The sequence below is a fragment of the Sebastes fasciatus genome, chromosome 4 (genome assembly GCF_043250625.1).
Source record: "Sebastes fasciatus isolate fSebFas1 chromosome 4, fSebFas1.pri, whole genome shotgun sequence".
Lineage (NCBI taxonomy): Eukaryota > Metazoa > Chordata > Actinopteri > Perciformes > Sebastidae > Sebastes > Sebastes fasciatus.
Window position 1 is genome coordinate 8,754,431 of NC_133798.1, and position 15,708 is coordinate 8,770,138.

Genomic DNA, 15,708 nt, shown 5'->3' on the forward strand with positions numbered 1-15,708 from the left:
AATGAAACAACGGGGCAAATGTTAGCAAAGTCAGCAAGTCATTAGATGTAATTTTCTGTTGTGGCTTCAACACTATAATCATGTGGGGAACATGTAATAAGGCCAGGAACTGACATTTCCCTTTTACGTTTTCAAGCTACCATGTGTGGATTAAAAAAAGAAAAGTCTTTTCTTTTCCTCAAAGAACAATGAGAAAATTACACCCGACTGCTTTTTTGTTTTTGGAGCCAGTGCTTAGCAGACCTCTGCGAACATCTAATCTAGAATCTGTGAGCTGATTGATTTGGGGCTGCAGGGCAGAATTCATCTAAGATCTGAATTATGAAATGTGACTCTACAATACACACCACCACGCTCATATGTTGTCTTTTAAAAAGGCATCCTTGTTGGATATCTGACATTGTGGATTGAAGTATCAAAGAAAGTCAAACATCTGAAGCAGCCCCTTCGCATAATGACAAAAAAAAAGGGAAAAAAACACTGCCCTTTGGCCGTGCACTGCAAATCTTCACTTGATGCAGTGCAAGTTTGCAAGTTTGGCATTCACGTTGAAATATGTGATGTGTAAAGAAGGACCCTGACAGTTTGTCTGCTCAGCTGAGCTCCGGTACAACATCTCAACTTGAGGCAGGTCAAAGATGGCTATACTTACACATCAGAAGAGACACCTGGATGCCTGACTTTCAGTTGCACCTTTACTAATCATTGCTGATCATTTCAAGGATCCTTTGACATTAAGAGTTTGACATGGGGATGCTTGTGCAGTTGGAGTGATTTCATAACACTAACAGCACTCTGGATGAAAGTTGGATCTCCTAGCTCTCAGTATAAATGAGTCCAGTATGCAGGTCTGTGGGATATCCTCTTGAGGTTTCAGCTGCTCGTGATGAAGGCAAGAGCGTGAGAAGCTCCTCCGGTATATTCTTAGTACTGCCTCTCCCTTCATGCCTCTCTTTTCTCCCTTCTCTAGATCCCAAGGGCCTGCCTCATTTTTAGGCCTTGCCCATCAATCTTTCATTTTCAATTTCTCTGACACTGGAATCTGCCAGCAAGACTTTCACAACACATAAAGAACTGAGCGAATGAATCTGAATATTATATCTCATTTCTATCCAAACACACCAACATACAGGTAGAAGAAAGGAACTAAAACTTCAAAATAGAGTAGGATGAAATTAATGTTATGTGGGTTTATCATCTTGATGACTCTGTAGTTCAAAGTATAGTTTTTTTTTATTTTGCTTATTCATCAAGTTAAATTCTGTGGGAGACACACAAACTAGAGCTGAAACAATTTAGTCGATCAATTATTTCGTCAATCGACAGAAATATAGTCAGCAACTAATCTATAATATATATATATCATTTAAGTCATTTCTAAAGCACAAACACAAAAGAATTTCTGATACCAATGTGAGAATTTCCTGCTTTTTATATCTCTTACTTGAAAGTAAAGTGAATATCTTTGGGTTTGAATTGTTTGTTTGACAAAATGGGACATTTGATAACGTCACCATGAGCTTTAGGAAGTTGTGATGGGCATTTTCCCTATTTCCTAATATTTTATAGACAAAAGAAAATTGATTAATTAAGAAAATTATCTTCAGATTCATCAATAAAGAAAATAATCGTCAGTTGCAGCCAGTGGGCAACTCCAAGGTCTGAAAAGTGAAGTCAATGCGTAAGTGCCTTAAACTTGCATTCTTTCTAATAGCCAGCAGGGGGCGACTCCTCTGGTTGCAAAAAGAAGTTTGATTGTATAGAAGTCTATGAGAAAATGACCCTACTTCTTATTTGATTTATTACCTCAGTAAACATTGTAAACATGAGTTTATGGTCTCAATCGCTAGTTTCAAGTCATCTTCAATACAGCATGATGTTCATTTAGTAAATTATGGTCCTATTTAGAGTCAAATAGACCATAAAGCAGGGGATGCTTTATGGCGTGGCTATACTATGATTTCCAGGGCGCTACCACGGCGTTGTCCGGGAGTTGTCCATGTTTTCGTCTTACAGCTTTAACCCTTTCACAGTGTGTGTTCAGTTCATGAAAGTTAACTATAACACTTTTGGTCGCCTGAAAATGTCTTTTTCGGCATTCGGTTGCTCCACCCTCTCGTGTCACTTGTCGTTGCAAAATAACATGGCGACCAAAATGACGAACTCGGGGCATCAAAAAAGCAGTCCACAAACCAATGTGTGACGTCATGGTGACTACTTCCACTTCTTATATACAGTCTATGGTTGCAGCCCTAATACATATATTTATCAATCAAAATGGTAAAATAGTGATAATTACAAATAAATGGTAACCACGGAGTACTACATTTAACCACTATTCCATTTTCTCCATTTAGCTCCTACAAGTGTATACAATTAGAGTAAATCTGGTCATTGTGTAATAGGGCCTTCAGTGATCAGTGGAGGATCTGCCTGCCTTTCTTTCCCCCTGCTTAGCTACTGCTATGTAGCCACTGTTTATTTCCCCCCACCTCCCAAACTATCTGCATCCAAGCCTACTGAATCCTTGCGTGCCCCCCTGGTCTGCCTGCACGTCTGAGGTTGTTAGGACTGACATTTTACCCTGAGAAAGTGCTGCAGTGCGGCCAGGCTGGCCCAGACAGCGCTGTAGCCTTGGGAGTAGTCCACGTTCCAAACAGGAAGACTGAATCAGGCGAGATAAAACTCTATTTATATTCTACCAGGCAGGCATCCTGATCAGATTGTCAAATACAAACACACAAAGAGCTGCTGTATGGGGATCTGATATACATAACACAGCCATAAATGTAATACATGAAATAGTTATAGTTTGACCACTGCTAAATGTGCATTCTCTTCAACAGTGTGTGTTCCTGCGTACAAGATGGAGAGCTATAAAGGAAACACAAAACAGTGATTTACACTCAAAGAGCAGTTAGGGCTTTTTTATCAAGTAGCCAAGCTTTCCATTTTTAATGACACACAGTCAACGCCAAGAGAGGAGGCTTGGACACACACACACACAGCTTTGGATGAACACCAACACAAATGTGGCGGTGGTGATCAATCACTGAAAGGATTTGGCAGCTTTAAGCACTCGCACGACCGACATACAACTTACATCAATTACTGGGAACTTTCTTTCCGTAAATAATTGATCATGATGCAGAGAGTGCAACCAGAGAAATACGATTACTAACTTTAGCAACTGCACTTGCATCTCAGAACATATGGCCTTTTGGATCGCATGCTGCAGCAGCTTTACTGACATATTCAGTTTGTCCAATACATCCATGGGTATGTGAGGCAGGGGGGAAAATCACAAGACGGGGTTACAGCAGGTCAGGCTGTTGAACAGGAAATACCCAATAGATGCCCGAAGCCACTCATGACCTCTGTAAGAAACAACAGACCTGTCAGCCTCAAGGCAGACTGACATTACACTGACCCGGTTGGTCCATCTGAACTTCTCACTGTGAAAACCCTCAGTCATACTGGAACGTCACTCAGCATTACATTGGCCTGCTGTGACACTACTAATGTTTCTATCAAGGCCTTCAGGATCCAACATTTGTTCAACGACGTAGCGCAGCACAAATAGAAACATTCACACAGCTGTTACTGATCAACACGCCTCCTAAAGCTTACTGGCTTGCCTACACATCTGCATAGTAACATGCTGCACAATCCATTTTAAATCCCCTTAGGTTTTTCTAGAGACTATGTGCAAATGGGGGAAAGAATGACAAGTATGTTTGGTAACTGTTTACATTTTAGAAATAGGACGAAGATAAAAAATATCCATTTTTGTAGTTTTGATCCAGAATAAGTGTGCAAAAGTGGACCAATTAGCATGGGATAGAGTTGAATTCAGTCGTCTCTAGAAGGTAACATGCAAATTGCAAAACTCTCGCAAGATGGTTAAAGTTAAGCATTGATCTTGAATGGTTACAGTTAGGCTTTTGACCTTGAATGGTTATGGTTAGACACTAACCTCGAATGGTTAAGGTTAGACATCGGCCTTAAATGGTTAAGGTTAGACATTGACCTCAAATGGTTAAGGTTAGGCCTTGACCTCGAATAGTTAAGGTTAGGCATTGTCCTCAAATGGTTAAGGTTAGACATTGAACTCAAATGCTTAAGGTTAGGCATTGACTTTGAATGGTTAGGATTAGGCATTGACCTCGAATGGTTAGGCATTGACATTGAATAGTAAAGGTTAGGCATTGACCTCGAATGGTTATGGTAAGCATTGACCTCGAATAGTTAAGGTTAGGCATTGACCTTGAATAGTTAAGGTTAAGCATTGACATTGAATAGTAAAGGTTAGGCATTGACATTGAATGGTTAGGATTAGGCATTGACCTCGAATGGTTATGGTAAGCATTGACCTCGAATAGCTAAGGTTAGGCATTGACCTCGAATAGTTAAGGTTAAGCATTGACATTGAATAGTAAAGGTTAGGCATTGACATTGAATAGTAAAGGTTAGGTATTGTTAAGGTTAGGATGGGTCGTCAGGCAGCGAGTCTCGCAAGAATTTTTGCAAGTTTTCGCAATTTGCAGGTTACCTTTTAGATACGACCATGAAATGAAAGGGTTTATTAACAAATTACACGCTGTTAAACAAAGACATTTCAAAAAGAAAAGTAGTAAAACTATAAAATTGTCGGTGTTGTGAGCATTTTAGACCTTTCTGTCTGATCATGTCGATAGCATCTTTGCTAATATGAGCTTTTTATTAGCTGCAGCCTTACTGTCATGTGCAAAAACATCTTGAGGACTAAGTGACCTCATGACTCAGCAACTTGGTTATTTACACGCACATTTGTTTGAAGTGTTTAAAACTCTATGATTAAAGATTGTTGTGGTTTATGATGATTGTTAACTGCCTTTCAAACCTGCCACATATGCGCAAAGTGACATTTCAAAGTTCAGATTTTATAGCAAAGCAAAAGATTTAATAGCGATGTTCTCTCGTTCTCATCTGCTACAATCTATCGACATGCCAAACACACGCTACACTGTGGATAACTTCAATACTATGTAAAGTAATCATATTTAATTATTGATCGACAATGTTTTAGTGCAGTAGAAAGAAGATTTTCACAAAATTTCCATACTGCTATTGTTCAGTATTATGGTCATCTATATAATGCTCAATATCACCAATACATAGAATAACCGCTGCTATATCAGATCAAACACAGCAGAATTATATTTGTAAAACAGTTGTTGGCCTGCCTATTATTTTTCACTATGAAAATCACAAAGTTGGTAGAGATTCAAAACCAACCAATCTAAGATGTTTTCGGGCTAATACCCAGTATTTACCATTTAAAAAAAAATGAAACTAGCAGATTTGAAACAGAAGTGATCCCTAATGAGAAGAATATGTTTGGATAAAATAATACGGCAAATAAAAAACACACGGACCCAAACATTCCTTTGGTAACACAGTTAATAAAAAGCAGCTGCAGTTAGTTTGGTGAAAAAATCTTCCAGGCTATAGAACCAAACTGATATAAATATATATACAGATATACTGTATCGTACCTGGGTATAAAGGAAAAAGTGCTTATGATAATCTAGATGCAGTATGTTTTGTTTTTCCTTCCAAGGAATCATCCATACGTTGATTAAGGATTTTCTTGGACATGCAGGGACCCTGAAAGATTCTATAGGCTTGGCATAAGTGAAGCAATGTGCCGTTTCTATTATAAAACCAGTAAAAAATAAGACAATTCAATTGGTGGATCTATCAGATTGGCTGGAACTAATAATGCCTCAGAGTTCAATACATCTTGACTTGATTTATAATGACACACAGACCTATAAATCACACATAGCTATGAATGCACTGAGCACATGAGGCAGCCAAATGGCATTATTAAACAGTGAGGCTAGGCAGTAAATGGGAACATGTATGCACACAGTGATGGGAACTGCTATTGGTTTCGTGGGACATTAACAGTTACCCCGATTCAGGAGGAGCCAAGTCTTGAGTCAAGTCCTCCTTAAGGGATTACCACTCTGCATGGATTACCCAGGAGGGATGGGGAAGTTGTTGAAAAGCTCCCACTGTGTCTCAGTGTTATGCCTCAACCACATCCTTCAGTCAGGCCTATACCAAGCGCTGTGACGCTGACAGCAGCCCAACTCCACCACCACAAACCCAATCATCAGAACAAACGTCAGTAAGCAGTGGAAACTGGGTTTGACAAGGGAACTATTGTGCAAAACCTGGATATGATTCAGTGCAGTGCTGCGTCTTTCATGATGCCAGTTAATGTCCTTTGATTGTTTATAAGAGTTGTCATCACAGTTTGGTTGTGAAAGAGAGGTTAGAAAACACATCTGTAAACATCATTCATCCATTTATATGATTGGTATATGAATAAGGCATGAGAAATATCGCTGCTGTGGCTGTCAAACCCATAGATTGTCTATAAAGATGGACGACATGACAGCTCCCAAAAAAGTGAAACCAAAACATCTCGATCGCCCCCCTGGTGGCTGGCTGCAGTATAGGTCATTAATCCCGCCCGCTCCATGTTAGCGGATGGGACATGGACCAAACTAAAAAGTCAAAGTACATGTCAAATCAATTTTTCCTAAAGATGGTTTCTGTCATTTTATGTAGTTCTTATCACGCTGATGTATGTTTAAGTGTTCATTTTTCTGATAACTTGGGTTTGAGTTAGTTATTTGATCCTATAAAAACAGGGTGAGACATCATGATTGGCGGCTGTGATACTCGTTTATCAACAACCTGCGGCCATGCTCGGCTCACGATTTGTTCAGGCGGGTGTGTGAAGATGGCAATACCACGTGTCAATTTGATCATAAATGTAGTTAGAGAGATATTATGGTTAGTTGTTGTGACTTTCTAGCCAAACAGCTACCGTGGTGCTATCGTAGCAGCTAGATGGCTCATGCTAACAAGCTGCAACCGTGCTCGGCTCGTGATTGGCTCGGGCAGGTGTGTGGGCGGAACCTTGATACCACGGCTCCAGTTCCACGATCACTACTGCGCAGACTCTGGCTCCAAGTGAAGTCAAAATCTCAAGATGGCAGCTCCCGTATCCGGAATATTTTGGTTTCACTTTTGTACAGTGGGAAGAAATGGAGACGCATCGTCGATCCATATATACAGTCTATGGTCAAACCACACAAATTGCCTTGCCAAAGCTTGATTTGCCTTTGAACACCAAGAAAAAACATGTATTCGTATGAACTCATTACTAAGGGTCAATGTGTGCTCTGTAACTCTGAGAGCCATGGAGACAAATACTGCATACACTCCTGTAATTGTTATCTCTTCTCAGGCTTCACAGTCATAATGGAAATCGAATTCCTCTGATTTACAATTAGACAGGCCTGCCCGCCACGGAGCCAATTTCATGCTTACAGGCAATCCCAGAAAACTCAAATACACAGAGCAGCAGTCTGGATTCTTAAGGAGTGCTATATTAGGCTGTTTACACCCACATCTTCCTGGAAAGAAACCCAATGTAAGAAATATGTTAAAGTTACAACATGCAGTATTCCCCTGTTTGCTGCACTGAGACAATAACAATCTCATCCGACATGGGCTGTATCAGTCAGAACTTGGACTAGCAGCACTCCCACAGCGGAGAGCTTAAGTCAGTGAGCTCAGAGTCTAGTCAGTGTGGTCAGTCAGGAACATGGGACTTCACTCCCAACCACAGTGTCTAAAAGAAGAACAAAACTCGTGGAAATACGTCTGTGAACTCTCTCCTTCAAGAACTTTCACACAGTTCAGGCAGAAACCAGTGCCACCCTGTTTGACCTGCTGTGGCTACCATTTTTGTCTTCTCTCCGAAAAGTATTATGCAGATCTTAAAAACGCACCTCCACTTCATCAAGTGTCCCCAAAACCCACAATGAGTACATTCACACGGTTCACTGGTGTCCAATTTGTAGCCCCAATCGTGAACCTGAAAACTGCTTTCTGAGTGAGCTGAGTGTAAGCCAGACTATTCAGCATGCAAGCTCTGGGTCCATCTGATTTGCATGTTAAACGGGATCTCTCAAAATATGTGAATGCATGTGTCAAACAGGCTCAGAGAGCAGGGGCGCAGAGGTCCCCTGTTACCACCCTCCAGTGGTGTTCGGAGAGAAGGCGAAGAGAGAAGGAGGGAAGAGGTTCATGGGTCAAGCAGGCTGCGCCATTTCAACGAATGCCAAGCAATTCGTGGGCCAGGACTGGAAGAACAAGAACCTCCTGTGTGCTTCACACGCCTGTCAGCGCCCTACAGATTCAGATTCAGGCATGTGTAAATCTAGCCTTTCTTATCACGCAATGGGATGTTTGCATTCAGTATACAGTGTATTCAGAACCCAAATATTCAGATTACCATCACATACTGTACGGAAAGAAGAAACGCAGAAAATCCTCACAATTGAGAAGCAACGTTTGGTCATTTTGCTTGAAAAATGGCTCAAATGTTTATCGAAATAGTAGCAAATTCATTTTTCTATCAATTATATCAGCCGTTAGACGTACTGAGTTTAAAAAGTGAACTGAGGAATTTCCCAAAAATAACTGCTCCATTTAAAATTGAGTGAATATTTATTAGTTGAAACTCTATACTCCATATATTTAAAATTGTATGCGTGTCTATAAACAAATGTGGAGCTGAATGCAATGACTAGAAATAATTAATTGGTGTACCAACTGAAGAATGTCTTAATTTTCTCTAAAATTTGTACCACGTCCTAAGAAAATAGTTACACAGCAATTCCTTTCTAGGGGATTTATTGGATGCTATGGGAGTCACAAAATAACATGTCTAAAGTTTTGCGCATAAACTGAATTATGTCACTCTAATTTAAACAAAAGTTAAATTCAAAGTCTGAATTGGCTTACCTTCACATGAACGTCAGTGCTGTTGAAATTATGCTTTTCGTCCCCTTCGATAGAAACAAAGATGGAAATCTCATCAGAATTCTCAGTTTTAGCCACGTGTTATCAGATGAAATAACAGCTGCCAATGGGCCTTTATCACAACATCTTGACTTACCATAGCAGAACAAGCACAGGTGTAATTAATAACCTTAACGATGGCTGCAATCATCCATATATTCCAGGTACAGGCTCTGCTATTATACATGCTTGCTAACCAGCATAGCTTACAGGGGCTCTTTTTATTTCCATGAGTCAGCCAAACTACAAAATCAAAATCCAACCTTTCTTTCTTGCCAGTCTGAAACACAACACCACTCTGCTCACTCTTGCCCTGCTAGCAGCTATCTAGGTAAGTTAGCCCTGTTTGGGACAGTCTCGTCCGCCACATGGGATAAAAACATTCCCACTAGCTACACACACACACACACACACACACACACACACACACACACACACGCACACAAAATATTCAAATTAAACATGTTAATAAACATATCACAGAAATATGTAATGCTTACTTTCTTAAAATCTGTGAATTGGGACCTCTGGAGCACCAAGCAGCAGCTTTTCCTGTCAACATGTGTAGCTATAACCTCAGTTAGCTTGAAAGTATTAGCTACTGCACCTCTGCATTTAAAAAGGGAGGGGTAGGCTACTGGTCGTAGTGGATATGACTTTGACACCCTTTTGTGGCACTACGTGACATGAGTCTAAATCATACAGATATTGAAAAAAATATTTTTTGTCCAAAATCAATATATATATAAAAAAAGTATTAAGTCCTATGCATTTTACTCAACTAGCCCAAAACTTAAAGCTCTCCTGGGAAGCCTTTTGTGGAATAATGCACCACTCAATTTACCCAAAGTCACTTAAATAAAAACAGTCAAATTTGTCGAACTACGCTGTCATCTTTCTAGCTTAGCCTGTCTCTACTGCAAACCAGTTGTCCTGTAACCTTGCTAATGGTTTATATTAATATATTTGATGTTGCCTCTCTTTTGCAGTCAAGAGTAGAGAGTCAGAATCATCAAATCAAATAATTAAATCGCACACTGTAATATTTATAAACATGAGTGAACCGTGTGCAGTTTATTTAAATGATGTAACACATTTTTTTCACTGTCAGGTTTCTCAACAGTGGCACTGACCATTTGCAGCCAACGGCGTGCAAAATTGCTCAGTGCAGCTTTCAACAATATGCACTAAGATGTTTTATTTAGAGAGAGAGAGTGTTAAATTGTTTGGCGAGCCAACCATTTAAAACCATCCAGGGTAACTGAGCATGGCCTGAAGATGTTCTAAATAACCTTGGCAAAAAGGAAAAAGGCAGAGTTTAACATCATTTCCATTAACCTCAACACAACAACCCAACCGAGAGCTTGTCTAGCTTGAGCATTAAAAGTGCAATTTGCCGTGCTATATGGTTTTTGTATGTGGTATCCCTGCATGCTTGGCTGAAGAAACTCATTTTGTGACAACAATGTGGAGAAAGTGCCAGTTATTCAACACAATACTCTGGTTCATTGCCCTCAATCGAAAGGCATCACTACCTCTAAAAATAGCACTCGTTCGGAGATTTTAATGCATCCTACAAAATAAAAGAAACTGAGATATCCACCTCTTCATTTTGAACACTCAGAAATCAACAACTTAGCCTGTAAGGAATTTAAAAGGCTGCGATGTACACACAAAACATGTGACTATTATAGCTTCTCAAATACTATTCCTATTCAGTTAGGCATGAGACCGCTAAGGACATATCAGGTGATACCGGGCATCCATGTCTCAGGGTTTGGACTTACATATGGGTGATACAAGTTCCAAATAGCAGCTTTTTTGCAGATAAATCAAAAATCAGTCAGGAGACACTAATAAAGCTGCAGTAATTCTTGTGCTTTCACTAAATGGTTTCCTCATCATTTTGAAGGTCAAGATCTACAAAATCCCCAAACTGCCTGTTTGGCCCATTATGCAGTTAGTGGACCACAGCATAAATACTCCACTCTTCTTACATAAACATGAAATGCTTTGCTTTTGTGTAAATAAAAACAACACGGCAGGAAATTAGGAAACTGCTTGAATAACAGAACATAGATAATTATATAAATGGCTTCTAATCTAGGGGGAAATGTATTCATTGCCTAATTTTTTTTTTTTTCAGAAAATGTCAAAACATGTCAAATGTAATGACAAGATGAAAATATCACACCCATCAAACATTCACACCAAGCTCCTGTTTTTGACGTGAAAAGGTTAAACTGTCACCTATACTCTTTGGAGCGTCATACTTGTCAAACTGTGGCTCCCGTCCTGTCTCTGAGGTTAGAGACTACAGGAAGTGCGAGCTCAGGGATAGCTTTGCAAAAGGATCTGCTTGCAGCCCTCCATCGGGTAAATAAACACATGTCACTCATCAACCTCTCCGATTCTTTTTTCACTTTCAGTGTTTATTGGTTTCAGATTCTCGGTTTCATGCTTACACTCTCATTGTGTGTCTGTCTTTATCAAAAGCATACACTGTACATGTAGACAAAAACAATCTGTTCTCAGTCTGTTCACTTTGAAGATAGGCCTATCATGTATTTTTAGGGGTCATACAAGGACATCCATTTTCAGCTGAGCAAGTCAGAGAAAAACTAACCATGCTAGCGGCTCAGTGAGGCTGTATTTATTTATTTTTTTTAAATGGTGTAGGCAATGCCAACATGCTCATTGGCCCTGTTCAGACCTGGCATTAATATGCGTCTTGGGAGATCCAATCACAAGTGGACAGCTCTAAGTATGTCTGTTCACATTTAAATGCATCTCCACATGCATCTCGAGTGACCACTTGTGATCCGATCTCACTTCCCCGCTCTATATGCAAATAAACACGCAGTAAACACATGGATAATACAGCAGACGTTGTGACGTAATATTACAGGAATGTCAGTGGTAATATCCGCATGAATTTGGGTACATTTTATTAAGAGAGTAAGCGGGCGGGTGTCAGCTCCGTGCAGAACACCGGAACACAAACACCTACACAACACAGACAATATGATAATAATGCACTTCCTGTGCCTAGTCTGATAGTCTGTAGACATGTTGCTTGTAGATAAGATATATTTTAATAAAATAAAGTTGTATCGACAGGATATAATAGCGTACAGAAGCCGTTTCCATGCCACGAGGCTCGCGTCTGCCCGTCTATTCACATGAGGAGCGCAGTGATCCGAGGATCCAAGCAAGACGTCAGTTGAGTAGGCGGTCCTTAATGTGGCCCAGGACACATTCACTACACACTGCTAAAAGAATGCTCAGACCACCTCTGAATGTGGTCTGAGCAATCTGATTTCAATGCGTCCTCAATGCGTCTTGAGTGCGTTCACACCTGTTCTTGTGATCGGATCACCCAGGACGCATGTTAATGCCAGGTCGGAACAGGGCCACGGTAACAATGCTAACATGCTGATGTTTATCATGTAAAGTTTTTACCATATTCGCCATCTTAGTTAAGTATGTTAGCATGCAAACATTGTTAATTTACTAAAACACAAAGTACAGTTAAAGCTGTTGGGAATGTCATTAGTTTTGTAGTTGGCCTTTTTGACCACAAACCAAAGTATTGGACAAATTAAAATTCTGATCTGTTGCTGGCGCTAGAGGAAAAGTCAGGGGATCACCAAAGTCATTAGAATGTATCTTCTTGGCACTATGAATATTTGTACTAAATGATAATACATCCAATAATTGTCGAGATCAATTCAACCTGCTGGTTGAGCTAGAGGAAAAGTCAGGGGATCACCAAAGTTGGTAAGATTCATCCTCTGGGGACAATGTGCTAACCACTGCACCACCTTGCAGCCCCCCATGGCAATACACTTAGTAGTCATACAGATATTTCAATCTGGACCAAAGTGGAGGACAGACAGGTCAACATTGCCATGCCTAAAACCACGGATGACTAAAAAAAATAGAACGAGTTTTTTAAAAAAGCCCGGTGAAGATCAGATCTGAAGAGCCTCGATGAGTGGATGATTGCACCATTCCACCAACTTGTCAGAGTCAGTCAACCGGCAACAAAGGTGCAGAAGCATGCATGATTTCAACACATGTTTAGCTTCCCATAACATGACATGAATACAAATCAGAGTGAAATTGAAAAGCAAATGACCCATGAGACGGGATCCTATATTCCACTGATGGTATAGAGTGGCCAGAGGAAATGTAGTGTTCAGTGATGTGTGGCTCCAGATGCTCTGAAATAACTACATCCAATATATTTTATGTCCATCTGGGATCTGTAAATGTATCATTAAAACAGAACATTTGGCGGCATATGGATATGTTTTTCCTCAGTGTTCAGTGTGTTGGCAGTTTAATATAGAGAATGACAGTGACACATGTTTTACCGCAAACTTGAATTTAGATCAGATATTTACTGACCAGTCACCCTGGTGCTTACGTAATATCCAATGCTTATAGTGGCTTTTATTTAGCGGCCTATTAAAAGTTTGTGGATGCATAGTGCTTAATTGCATTTTTGGAAATTGTGGTTTCTTCATTTTAATAAGCCAAATGTGTCAAATTTAGGGTGTTGTGCATAAATTTTTGGGTGACAAGATTTTAATTTTAATGACACTGTTTGATTTAGAGTAACTAACACTGACTCTACTGTGAAAACTTTTATGAATCCAACATGTTTGAGTCATTTTAATCTAAGATTCTGCACTCGTCTCCACCGTAGCTTGATGGATGGATGACAAATGGAGCCTTCCAATCTACCATCCTTCCCAAATTCATCCCATGTGGGACGAAATAGGGGCAGTGATCTCACAAACAAGCTGTAATGAGTTCCAGACATGTTTAGTAACAAGTGGATGCATCACTTATTGCTGACCTCTTCCCCTGAAATATGATTCACCACCGATGAAAGGACGAGCCGGGTTTCAAGACAGTATGTCACAGATGGAGTGGCCAATAAGCGTCTAAAGCGGAGCGGATCATGTTTAAAGAGTTCAATCGCCATGGTGAGGACTCAATCCAAGAGGCACCAGGCTATGTAGATACTCACAAAGGTGCTTTTGATTAGACCATTGGCATGAGGCAGGAGGAGAGCTGGCTCTGCCTCGCCAATGAGGCTCCCTTGTGTAAAGTTAATCGCAGCAGTTTTCAAAGCTTTTCTATTGTACCAACAAGCATGTAGGAGAGCAGACAAGACGGGACAGGTGGGGCCGCCCCCTGATGTTGTGCCAACAAAGGTGGCGGAATAGGAAATGTGATATTGATTTTTATTCTTTTCTCTCTTGTTTTCTCTCAGAGATAGTTTAGCTTGTTGTAACTCTGAGTTTCCAAGTGAAATACTAATATGTTTGACTCCTTATAACAACTGGGATGGGATTTTGGTGACTAACCATGAGAGTGACTGGACTTAAAGCTGCAGTAGGCAGAATGTTTTTGGCATCATTGGGCAAAAATTCCATAATAACCTTTCAGCATATTGTAATTCAAGTGTTCTGATAGATAACTAGACTTCTTCACCTCCTCATGGCTCTGTTTTCAGCTTTTAAAAAAATCTAGCCCGTGACGGGAGACTTTGACCAATCACAGATCATTTCAGAGAGAGAGCGTTCCTATTGGCTGTGCTCCGGCTGCTTCAACGGAGGCAGCTGTCAATCACTCGCAACTCCGATCAAACGGTCAAACTAGGCAGCACTGATCAAATATGAATTAATATTATGTTACTGTAAGGCCTGTTTTTTCGCATACAATTTTTTCAGAAACATCTTGTAGTGTACTGTTTAGCTGTAAAATGAGAAAGTTTGGGTGGTCCTTGGTATTTCTTCAACTGATCTCGACATGGGCCCAGGTCACAAACTTTCTCATTTGACAGCTAAACAGTACACAACAAGATGTTTCTGAAAAAATTGTATGCGAGAAATAGGCATTACAGTAACAGAATATTGATTCATTTTTGATCAGCACTGCCTAGCTTGACCATTTGATTGGAGTTCATGAGTGATTGACAGCTGCTCAGAGACGGCAGGCTCCAGATCAGCTCTGATTGGTTGTTTTCTTCCGGCCTGTGAAATCTTGCAGATATCATTAGGAGCACCGGAGGACACCGGAGGACACCGGAGGACACCGGAGGACACCGGAGGACACCGGAGGACACCGGAGGACACAGAGGCACATGATTTATTTCAGATTACCTGTCTCATGCGCTACTGTCAGGATATAGCGACTTTTTGTAATCATATTTGCTCCAATCTTGCCTTCTGCTGCTTTAAGTGTGAGGGGAGGTAGAGAGAAAGGTATGGCAGTCATTCTGGTGTCAAGGATAACTGGTTTGATAAAATCTCGTTGGTAGTCGATGGGTGGCTGTACAGGTAGGTCTTTCATCTGCAGCCTTTAATTTGAGGAGTAACGTTGTAAGTGGTTATTTTGTCTTTTTAATTTACCGTATGTAGCCCTTTCTTACACACAAATCTTAAAAAGGACAGTAAACTACTAACACACATGTCTGTGATTTTGTGACCCACACCACAGATAGCAAAGTTCCAGGGGAACAAGCAGCAGCTCACAAATAGCAGTTTACACAGCCCTCAGAGAGACATTCAGGATATTCTAAAAGTTCTCTCTCCAAGTCACTGTTCATTTATGGACTCCCTCAGAACTACCCTTCCCACAGATCCTCCTTAAAGAAACAGCAGGTTGCTGGGGACGAAACAACTGAATGCACTGTGTCTGGGAACAGATTGTGACCAGTGGGCAACCTCTGGGTCTGAAAAGTGAAGCCAATGCGGAAGT

The 15,708-nt window shown here is 40.5% G+C and overlaps 1 protein-coding gene across 4 annotated transcripts in view; it reads right to left on the reverse strand.

Moving 5' to 3' along the window:
* Positions 1-15,708, reverse strand: part of tspan9a (tetraspanin 9a) — a 207,662-nt gene that overhangs the window by 182,775 nt on the left and 9,179 nt on the right. The window contains exon 2 of one of the 4 annotated variants that reach the window (XM_074631813.1): positions 8,875-8,918. The exons of the other annotated variants lie outside the window; for them this stretch is intronic. The gene's annotated coding sequence lies outside the window, so the exon portion shown is untranslated. The remainder of the gene's footprint in view (positions 1-8,874; positions 8,919-15,708) is intronic. 4 annotated transcript variants of the gene reach the window in all.